Consider the following 12,195-nt stretch of genomic DNA (forward strand, 5'->3'; position numbering starts at 1 on the left):
TACAGAGCTCATGGGTTAAGAGGAAATCCTCCAGCTGTCCAAACACAAATAAGGCACAGACCACAGCAGTGTAAAAGACCCCAAACAACAAACACCCACCTTGTCCCATGCTTCATCCACCAGCCAGCCTGTTTTCTAACATATGAAGTGATTCCTTTGAATTGCCAGCTGTGCCAGATATAAATTAATGACCACAAGGCTATTTTTCTGTTAATTCCCATACTTACTTAGATTCTTTCTCCTTCCCCTTTCTTCCACCTGTTTATTCTAACATGTTTTTCAAATAGGCCATAATGAATGACATTTTCTTTATAATTGATCTATCCTGTGTTTCTACCTTTTTTTTTTTACTGTCTCCCCTGTTAAACTTTATAAGGGGAGGATTTACCTCCTCCAGGGTTGCCAGAGACTCTGCCTTCACTGAGGGACAGGGGCTATCCTGAACATGAACACACCCAAATAGTCCATTCAGGACTATCCCAATTTTCTTGAATTTCCATGGACCCCTTCTCCAATGAGTTTCATGTATCCTGGTACCCTGTGGCACTGGAAGGAAGGGAGGAAGCTGAAATCAAGAAAGCATCAAATGGTATTGCCCACCTCCAGTTGAAGTTAAACCTTTGCCAGGCTCCTGCTCTCAAGTTCAGCTTGGGGAAGACTGGCAGGTTACAAACCTGATCAAAATATCTGACGGTATTGCCCACCTCCAGTTGAAGTTAACCCTTTGCCAGGCTCCTGCTCTCACCACAGGGCAGGTACAGCTTGGGGAAGAGTGGCAGGTTACAAACCTGATCAAAATATCTGATCTCAGGCTGAGCCAGTTTTCAGTGTCTGACCCAGAAAGAAATAAAGACACATTGCTTCCACCTTCCCTCCTTGAGATGGAGGTAACCTCATCTCTGTCTCTCTCCTCGCCCCAAGAAACAACCACATTTCCAAACCCAGGCAACGAGAGACTGCAAAATGTAGATTCAGCACATTTTGCAAAATATCTCGACTTACACATCAGCATAACGGTATTCCTTCTCTCAGGAAAAGATCCTGATAGCCCAGATCAACCTATTCACAAAGGTGAAGAGAACTTCCTTTTAGCCCTTTAACAGCTTTATCTCGGTCGTCAGGAGATGGGCAGTAGGAATTGGCTTGTGCACAGCACATTTGCAGAGTCTGCTTTTGTGTGTGTGTGTGGTTTGCTTTAAAGCTCACTTATATAACGCTTATTTATCACAGCCACACAGGCTAATTCATGTATATGTATTTAGTATAAAAGCATTTGAATTAATGTTCTCAGCTTGTTTACTTTGAAGGACTGAATGCCCCCTCAGGAAGACATATTGATCTTAAAGGAGGCCGTTCTCTGATGAACACTGGTTCCTGCAATATTTATGGCATCTGAAGCCTTTTCTCTACTCTTGATCTTTTGAAAAGAGATCCCGAAGGAGGGTGACAAAGCTTGGAGAGTGGAGGAGGGAGAAGTACAAGAGGGGTCCCTTTGCTCTGAGTGCAACGTCAAAATATAAACAGGAAGGTGATGAAGGACTGCAGTCGTTTCTAAATTAAGCATTTAGAATATATATTAGTGAATATAAGAGGAAAAAACCCATTGAGCCAACTTTATAAAGAATGCTAGGATAGGAAAAAAAATAAGATCTGCAGCTTTTCTCAGTCTTGCAGCTCACTTCTGTTAATATAGGCCATATCAGCTGTGATTTTGAGGCCAGCCAAGAGAACTGATGTCAGTGGAAACATCAGAAAGTAACCCCTTCACGGTCTAGCACTTGCCATCTTTCTAATTACAGCACATGGCCTTATTTATTATTAAAAATAAAATATTAAATACTTTTCTGGCTGCTTCTTCAGAACTAAGTTTGCACTTCATATGGGCTGACAGAACGAGGAGTGCACACTTGCCACTCATGTGATATTCTCCCTTCTCTTCCTCCATCCTGAAGGGAACTTGCCATTCCTCGGTTAGTTTTTGTTTTCAGGGCATGGTGAGGAACAGAAAAGGCAAAACATGAGCAGAAGGATCTTAGGGCTAGACCCAGTGCTCCAAAGTCTGAGTAGAAATATAATACTGACCCACTATTTTGTCCATACTCATTTATTCTCTCTAGCATCCTGTTTCCTCACCATAAACTGGGGTAGTTTCTCTTCCTTTCTGTGTCTGAGCTAGTTGCAAATCACCAAGTCAAGGACTGGTCTCTCAGTACATGTTTAGAGCACGCCTAGCAATTTGGATCCTCATTCTCACCTAAAGCCATTTTACTGCACTACAGAGGATGGACAACACATACACACAGATCTTGCCCGAACTCCACCAAGTAGCTATTATTCCTGTCCTAACCTCTATGGGCAGGAAACATCCCGTGTCTTGTGGGCCAGCTTCCTACAGCAGGAGAATCCGGTGCTGTCAACTGCAGCTAGATCCCAAATTCTCCTCACACTGCCTGTGGCTATAAACAAGCCATAGAGCAGTGGTGGTTGGGAACAGCAGTCAGGACCACTGCTTCCCTCTGGAGAGACCACCACTCTCAGCCCATGTGAACAAGAAGCCAAAAGCAGAGAGCAAACAGGGGACCTGCCTCCACGCTATTGACTTGCTTTACCACGTGCTGTATACAATCATGGGGCTAACCCACCTATGGATACACATATATATTTCTATATGCTGAGATAGGACAGGTGGGCAAGGTATGCTGTACTGTTACCAGCCGCTTCGCTTCCCATTCTGTTCCCACTTGAGAAGTGGGAGTACAAGCCATGAGTAGAAAAGCATGTGTTTGTCCCATTTCTGGGGGCTGTGCTGTGATACCCTGCAAAACAGGTAATAAGCAGAGTCATTTGCACTGCTCTGTTGCATTGATGAGATCTGTGAAGCTGCCAGTTTTGAGCTGTACCTCCCTGCTCCCTTTCCCTTTACTGAGAATTTATTTTGTCAGGAAAATCCATGCTAACATCAGAAAGCAAGGCTGAGCCATGGCTGGGAAAAGATGAGACCAGGGGCCAGGGTTGCATTGTAAAAGATGCAGTTTTCAATCAAAGTGCTTTGTTGCACCTGGCTAAAAAGTATTTGATGGAAGACTGGACAAAACCAAATTATTCATAGGTGTAATGTGATGGGAAAAGCAAAGATTCTGGAAAAAAATTTGCTTTAAAAGCATTAGCCTCAAAACAGGTCTGGTAAACTTGACTCCTCAAAAGTGACTTGCATCTGACTCTCCCTTGCAGGAACAGAGGATGCAGATGGGATTTCCAAAGAGGACAATAAGGGGGTGATAGAAGTTAAGATGATGAAGAGCAGAATAAAGAAGATGATCGTGACACATATGCTCTTGTTTGTACCTTTTCTACACAATACCAAGGAGGTATACCTGCCTGCTATATTAAAATGAGCTACTGAAAGAAAATCTCTCCCCACAGACTTACCCCATGGAACCGATTGCCCCAAGGTATTTTGGTGGCCAAGAGCAAAAACTTTTTAAGAAGTTGTTACAAAACCTATTAGTCATTTCTCTGGGTGACTGAAACTTGTATGCAGTTGTAGTCTGTGTGCAATATATACCCTCAGCTGCAAACTTCCTGGAGAGTCTTATTAAGAAAATCCCTCTAATTAGGCACCCAGAGCTGACAGTTGTCTCAGGCATCCCGCACCACCCTGAGGCTCTGCATTCCCACAGCTCCCCAGCCATCACCCCCACACCAAGAAGGGGCTGTAACATATACATCCAAGTCCTCTACCTGAAAGGTCCCTTGTGGTTGGGCAAAACAATCTAGATCTCTGTGGCTCCAGATCAAGGGTGAGTGGGAAAGACCAGAAGCTGCAGAGGGAAAGCCTGATGCCTGTCAAAGTTAGCACTGGCACTGTCCTCAGTTCCAGCAAAGCTGGGATTTTGCTTTCATCTTGTTTCGATGTCAAGATGAGGAGGAAGGTTGAGACATACTGTCAAGATTCCTACCTGAAAAATTAAAATAACCCATTTCAAGTTAGCTTTTTGTTTAGTTACTTCTTGCAACTTGTCACCAAAGGGCCTCTTTTGGCCATATAAAGCATTACCATGAAGACAGAAGTTGGAGCACTCATAAAGAGAGGCTCATAAAGAGAAGTGGGGAAAGTAGTGTTTACCAAGTAGTTCAGTGTTGGAGAGGTAAACGGACATTTGAGCTCATTTCACTACATAATGTTATTAGTTATATGAAATTAGACTGTCAAATACAGCTCTATAAAATGCAAGGGGAACACAAGAGGGCAAGAAGGAGAACAAACACACAGGGGACAAATCACTGTCACTCACAAAGGAGTGCCTGGCAGACTAAGAATTAAGTTCACTCCTCAGGGCAAGCCATCCCCAGCTGTTATAAATATATTTTAATGCCCCTGTCAGTGTGCGGAAAGAAAGAGCCAGCCTTCCCCAGCACAGTGTCAGGTGTTTTCTGTCATCCAGAGAGCTTGGAAGAGCCACACTGAGATTGCAGTTTTGTCACTTCTCCCTCTTGCAGTGCTAAGGCAGCTCCTCTGTCGGTCAGACAGAGCAGGCAGTGATTCTGGGGCAAAGTCAAGCACAGGCTGCTCGCCCGCTCTGGTTTTTGGGAAGCAGTGATAGCTGGACAGAGTGGTTTCTGCCTGCTGCTGCCCTGCTCCACCTTGCATCACTAACACATGAATTTGTTGGACTTTTTCAGTCTCCCTCTGGGCTATATGGCAAAATCATCATTTAACAGGCTGCTTGGCTTTTCCTCAGGGGACTGACGCATGGCAGGAGCACTCCGGCCACGCTTGGGTGGTAGGGGAGGGCAAGCCTCTCTGACTGCCAGCTAAGCTACAGGAGACCTTACTCGATCTCACCCCAAGAGCTGTTGCTTCCCAGCAGACCCATTCCCAACGGGGTGAGGTAAGGTCAAACCTCAAGCCCTGAGCAAAAAGCAACGATGCTGCACAGTCCCCAGAGTACAGCATTACCTCTATTTTCCCATTAGCCCAGGTCGTACTGTGTTCCCTAAGCTGCAGCTCAGCCACAGACAACTTTGGAGTAACTATGAGCTAGATTGGAGCCAATTCTCTTTGCTACTGGTTTGTTCTTTATTTCTGAAGAGCCCTGCAGCACTTTCTTCAGAAACGAATGCCAGGAGGGGACTTTTCCCCTTTTTGTCAGACAGCTGTGCAGTGTTACAGCTGCCAGCCCAAAATGCTTTCTCTAGCAAAACTAGAACTAGTGCTGGGGCTCTTGCCAGGCTCCATAATGGAGACCGGCTCTGCTTGAGATGTGAAGCACTCGGATACGGTCATATCAATGCAAGAGGAGTGAATCACCTTGTAAATGCTCTTCTCACTTCCCTCCGAAACATGAATTTGGCCCCAGCTAGGCCGTGATCTCCGAGGAAACACGCAGGAAACACGCAGTGCGTAGCGCACAGGAGACCAAGCACAGGGTAAAAACAGGACGTGGCCGTGAACAGGCAAGCCACATGGGAATCTCTGGAGTATTTCAAATGACCCATTCTGGCCCATTTCAAATGAAGAGCATTTCCATGAGATGAATGGGCTATTGCAAGGCAGCCCACAGCCAGCTGCCCACCCAAGGAGCTAAGCTTACCAGGCAAGACAAACTTCCTGCTTTCCCTTTGGGCTCAACTCAGCATTCTGTTCTCTTCCTGGCATTATTAGACCAATGGATGACACAGCACACCCCTCCCTGCACCTCCGAGTTGTGTCAGTACAACAACTAGCAAGGCTTTGCTCTAACCACAACAATGAAACAAAGCAAGAAAACCAAAACCAACAAGCCTTTGCTGGTCACTGAAACCCTTACCACTGCACAGGTATGACTGGAGAGTGTGGCCTCACAATTACTTGCACGACAACAAGCGGGAGGCAGCAAACATCACTTTTACTGCCAGAGAAAGCCAGCAGTCAGCACAAGGCACAGATTCAGAGCCACAGCCTATTCTTTGGCAGGCAGATGTTGCTGAGGTCCCATTAAGTCGCTGCTGAGGATGATGAAAATGAGCTTACTGTCCCTGCATTGCTACTTCTGTTGCTTTGCTGATGTGACTGTCTGACCTTGGGTCTCGACTGGTACAAACTGGCATCACCCACTGGAAGCCAACAAAAAGGATGGACAACTGCACCAGGCTACTGACCCAATCCACAGTGATGCCTGGTGCTACAGCACAGAGCTACCCTTTGGAAATGGAGAGGCTTTGTTCCTATGCTTTGTTTCATCCTCATTTTATTTCTAAACGGCTCTTGTTTGCCTGCAATCACCACAGCAATAGTTCACGTACAGTAACATGCCAGCCTACCACAAAATACCCTGGGAAGACATATTTCACTCAGCTCAGCAGCCCTTAAAGGGAAGCGTCTGCTGTCAGACATGTGCACTCATCACCCCTTGATGCATGGGCCTGTCTGAGAGCAGACTTTGGTTCAGCGCGTACCTCCTGCGAGAGGGAGATTTTATCAGCATTACTGTTGCGGCAGTTCTTTAAAAACCAATGTGGGGTCTCATATTTCTGGAAGCACATGCAAGCGATTTACAACCTTACAGCCAGCAGCACCGCAACACAGATTACTTAATCCATCATTTCCCAGGAAGAGAAGGCAGTTGCTAAGGCACAGGGAGGTTTCAGTTGGGTAAGACCTGGCCATTATCTATAGAAGTAACTGCTTTCTGAACTTTGGCTGAAAGTTAAATTGCATTTCCAAAACAAGAGCTCCCATCCTATCTCATCCTTAGTGATACATAGCCAAAGACTTTCCGTCAGAAACACCACACCAGTAATTCCATATATAAATATTCACAAGACAATTGGAATAAGTAGCAAGTCTCAACCGTTGGCCTTATCCTCCTGAGTTTAGGGACACAGCGTTGGGACCAAGTCACCGTGCTACAACAGAGAGTCTCCTGTCCTCTACCACATGCTTTTTAAAAAAAAGACAAGGGTTCTTTTTTCTAGTAGATATAAAAAAGCCACCACTGACGATGGCATAACAGCCTAAAGAATTTCAGATTGCTTCTCCATTTGCTATGATTATTAAGCAGCAGCACAATGAGAGGAAGAAAAGTGTTTTCTTTAGACTACACTATATACTCCCTCTCTGAGAGACCTGGCCACAAATCTCATTAGATCTTTCAACAAGAACCCACTGCTCTGATCAGAGGTGGTTGATAACTGGATTGAAACCTGAGGTTTGCTCTTTATTGGCGAGGGTCATGGATGTTTATTCTTAATTTCACCAAGTCCAGGTGTTCTGAAGCTAAACTTGAGCTGGTGCCACTCCTACATAATAAACTAGACACTAAGCTCCATGCAAAGAATCCCACATAGAAAATTAACAGCAGGTTATGCAAAGGTCTTGTTTTACAGCCAATGCCCCCTGCACCGACTTTCTCTGAGAAACTCCCAGTCCACAGGTACTGAATTTTCTCCAGGAGTTTCTATGGAGGTCTGCATGCACAGAGTGCCGGGAGCACAGTCATGACTCTTTGAATGGGTGTCAGTAAAAAACCATTACGTATGTTCCTGCTCTGCACTCCAAAAACCCTGGCCTTTTTTCCTGAGAGCCGGTTGCCCATGGCTCCCACAACCTTCTTCATCACAAGCAAATTTACACCATCTTCATGGTGTCCAGCACTCTAATTTTGTAATACATAACTTCTCTCTTTCACGTACAGCCGTAGAAAACTACCACACACACCTCTCCCAGAGCTTGTGACCACAAGGTGGAGGCTTGGGCTAACACACTGCCAACTCCCAGCACCACAGAGCACCCTATCCAAAGAAGCTACGTGAACTTCGCGAAGCAGTAAGAGGAGGGAATTAAAAATGTTCCATTGCATTTTCAGCTCAGCAGACTGCATGACAGAGGTGTAGGGTTAATGAGGTGACATGTCCTTACATATGTGTCATCAGCGATGGTTCCCCATCTCCCCCAACATATCATCGAAATCTCAATGTTACCAAAATCTTCTCGCTGAAGTAATTTGGTATCACTGTAAAGACGTCCCTTTACATCAGATCTTCAGGAGTGCCCGCTGAGCAGGGGGAAGGTGATTTTTCTCCTGGACGCAGAATCACTTGCTCTACCACGTCCTCTGCCTTAAAAATAGTTCACTGGGCTGGTGGAGACCAGGAACTCCGGGGTTCAGTGTGGAAACGTAGGAGTAAGGGGAGAAAGAGAGAGAAATTATCACTAGCCTGACTCTGTCTGTATCTTTCAGCATATCAACACAGAGCTTAATGGAGTCACAATGAACATGTTCTTGGGTACATGTGCTTTTCCAGCAGGCTTGGCAGCTCTTGTACAAGACAGACGGCTCCATCTCCTGGGATATAGCTCTGTCCCTGGACCATTCAGAGTCCCTGAAAGGGCTCGTTCTTTTGATTCTATTTTTTTTTCACAGTGCTGAAGAATCCCCTGTGAAAGTACCCCATGACTGTGTGGGAGTGGGGGGAAGGAGAACGCCTTGTTTTGAGACATCAGCCCTTTGGATATGGTTAACGCAATGTCGCAAACAACCGGCTTGCAGGCTTGGGGATTAGAAAGACAGTAACTCGCTGATTCATTTCAAAGGCAGCTTCACGTTTGCCCCTGGATTTCCCACTCTGGAGGGCACTGTTAGGCAGCCAAATCACTGTTCTTGCCCAGGGGCGAGTCAGTGTTCCTGGGAAGCCAGCACTCCCACTCCTAAGGAAGTGCCCCCTTTGGTCTCTGCTCAGGCTGCGGCTCCTGGTGAGGTTCCCCATATTAAACAGCAAAAAGGGAGCTGGGCTTCCAAACTGGAAACCTCTGGGGCTTTCGGTTTTTATCACTTACCCTTGAACACTGAGAATCACCTGGCTTCTAAATCTGGGACCTAATGCACCGACTCACACTGAAACACAGGGTTTGGTAAGAATCATTGACTGATCACAATAAGAATTCAAATTATATGTAACTGTGAAGAGCAAAATTATTTAAGAAAATACATTACCAGACTTCATACCCAAAATTAATAACAAACTCTTGAAAATAAAGCAGAATATGCTCTGAAAATACTTGCTGCAAGTACTTGTAAAGAAATAATAACAAGATGAAACTGCAGCCGTTTTCATTAGAAAATATTACTCTCTTCTTCCAAGGACAGCGTGTAGCAGCTTCAGCTAGGGCAGGACTCAGTTAAAGGAATGCACGGTCCACCTCAGGGTACATAAATTCCCACTGCAGTCGATATCTCTGACGATACAGCCTGACTGGCTTTGCCAAGGAAGCCTGTTCAGTCCTGCAGAGGGCCCGCTGACCAGGGCTGCACACTGTGTGTCATGCAAGCGTGACAGTTTACATCAGCTCTGAAATGAAACCTGTGACTCCTGAGGCATCGACGAGCACTGCCTGTCGATATTAACAGAGGCAGGCTGCAGTGTGTCAGACCAGGCTGGTAGTTAATGGATGAGCAAAGGCATAACACTGGAGGACGTTAGAAGGCAAATCATTAAAACAAAAAATAAAGATAAAAAATTACTTTATGGCTTTACAATAAAAATGGGCATATAAAAATGGTTCAGAAGAGATTGCTGCTTCGTTCTAAACCAAGTCTGGAAATTAGCTAGACTTTATCAGACAGCTTTTGGATCATAGAGATGCAATAAGTGCTGATGTGGTTGTTACTGCAGGTCTCTGATCTGTTGTTCGGAATAGAAAATATAAACTTATCTACATCTTATCTTTTCCCTTGGGTTTTTTGTTTCATTGCTTTTCTCTTTGCTTTGAACAATTAAATGATGCTATAGATAGTGCCTGCTTCATACAGGTACCCTACAGCCAGAGTGGTGTTACTCTGATCTCTGCAAAAACAAACCATTGCTCTGTATGCTGCAGAGCGCTCATCTGCTCATGCCAACATGGGGCAGTGACATACTCCAGCCACAGGAATTGCCCTTAAACATCCTTAACTACCTGGGGATGGAGAGCAGGAGGTAAGAGGAAAGCCTGCCAATGTGCAAGAAAACAACTTTATCTCTTTATCTCAAGTAACTTAACACATCTCTAACAGCTAACGACCTGCTTGCTATTTTCTCATGCTGAAGTTCCATCTTTTGTGGGCTAGGGATTAATCTCTACTTATTTAGTAAGCAATATTTTAAATATGTGAGCGTCTCTTTCTTATTTCAGAGCCAAAGCAGACAGAAAATAAAAGCTCCAGGGTGAGATTATTCCACAAGTTCTCATCACTGTCGTCTCCTTGCTCTTGGTAGCAAAGCACCAACTGATCCCATCTCTATGCATGGCTGATTCTGGTACATGTGTGCCTGTATGTCTGTGCAGCCCAGCAAGTGCAGGATGAGGAAAGGAAGGAGCATATCCAACTGCATAGCAAGGTGAAGAGCTATCTGGAAGGAACATTAATTTTGGCCAGGAAGACTGTTTCAGCTAATAGAGATTCCATAACGTGTTTTAATGTTCACATGGGAAGAGTTACCCTCTAATTTCCAGGCCCTGTCCAAGATGCTTCTTGGCAGTAAAGTGTGTGGGACTTGCTCCAGGTAGAAGCATCCCCTTGCCAGTACTCAGATTGAAATTTCAGGGAACTGAGGGCTGCTGAGACATCCAGACCTCCACTCACGGAGTCTGGCACACCGGGACAGACCATGGGTATGTAGTAGCCCCTGCTAACCCTAGTCTTTCTCATAAAGCTCACTGCTCCAGAGAAAGGTGACATTCCCCCACACACTGCCCATAGGTACTTGTGCCTAGTCACGTTGGCCAGTGAGGGCGAGGAGAGAATAAAGCCATCCTGAGTCTGCCGCCAATCATCTCATATCCTGAAGCATGAGGTTTAATTACCTGTGTCATTAGCTTAGCTTGCTCCAAAAATAGTGTTTAACAGACGCCATAAAAGACTATCATACAGGCTCATTATCTCGAAGAGGTTAATCTGATAGAAATGAATAAACAAAGCAGAAAACACACTACAGCCATCACCTAGAAGCAAGCGGGTACAGCCAAACGCAGCCCTGTGTTTGAAAATGTTTAAACACAGATAGTGAATTTCCTTTACCCTACTCTTAAATAAGGAAAATTACAAGAGTTTTGAAAAGCAAAAAGCCATGAATATTTGTAATATAGACAAGCATGTCTCCAACAAGAAGCCTCTGTGGGTACGTTCACCCCAGGCAGTGTGTTCTGTGGGACCTTTAAATATGGAGACAGCTGCTCCTGTACTCTCCTGACTTGCACAATTCATCAGTGCCTGTGCAGCCCCAGGTCCCTGCGGGCTTCTACCACAGCTCATTTCCTGTGGCACCAGTTAGAGCTTCAAATGCACGGCCAAGAATGAAAAATGAAAAAATAAATTGGATTTGCCAGGGCTCCTTGTCCCAGACGAAAGGAACAGGAAAGAAGAAGGGAAGGGAAAACCATTACTGACCTTCCTCCATTGCCAGGATGCTTGCTGGGGGAGGCAGGAGCCAAGATGTCTCTTTATTTCCTTGTGAAAGAGAGAGTTAAGGAGGAGACTGAGAGCCTGTGCTGGAGCTAGACACCACGTAGACAGGGGCTCCCTGCTACCGCTGGGTGGGATTCACTTCTGTGCTGCCTTGCCAATGCCCCTGAAGTTTCCTTCCTGTAGAGACGGAGCCAAACCACATGAGATGGAGTCAAATTAAATTACTGGGTGATTTCTGTGGCTTGCACAGATGTTCTGGGGGTAGGAGTGAAATAGTCCCATGGAGTCCCCCAGATCTTATACTGGTTGAGAGCCTGAAGGCAGCATGGACCCAGCAGCCTTGATTTGGTGCCTGTGGTGAGAGCCTGAGCCCCAGGAGGCCCCGGGGAGTGGGAAGGATGGAGAACACAGAAAGAAGAGGGGCAGACTCTCAGCAGGGCAAACCCACCTTGTTCCACCCTTTGCAAGGCTGTTTGCATTGGCTGACAACCTGTCTTGACCACCCATCGACAGAACCGCTTACAAATGCAACATCCCACGCCATTCCAAAGGGAATTCCCACATCCACTCCCTCTCCCCTTCCAACCTCACCTCGTCAAGTGTTTTAGAAATGCACCCCACGGTGCCAAAAAAAACCCCAAACAACCCAAAAAACCTAACCCACCCGCTCTCCCCCTTCTGTTTCAAAGAGCAGTGAAATTCCATTACCCTTCAGCAGGCTCACTCAGGCACGATGGTCACTGGCAGCCTGTGAAACTGCCATCGAGCC

The sequence above is a fragment of the Mesitornis unicolor genome, unplaced genomic scaffold (genome assembly GCF_000695765.1).
Source record: "Mesitornis unicolor isolate BGI_N332 unplaced genomic scaffold, ASM69576v1 scaffold6250, whole genome shotgun sequence".
NCBI lineage: Eukaryota > Metazoa > Chordata > Aves > Mesitornithiformes > Mesitornithidae > Mesitornis > Mesitornis unicolor.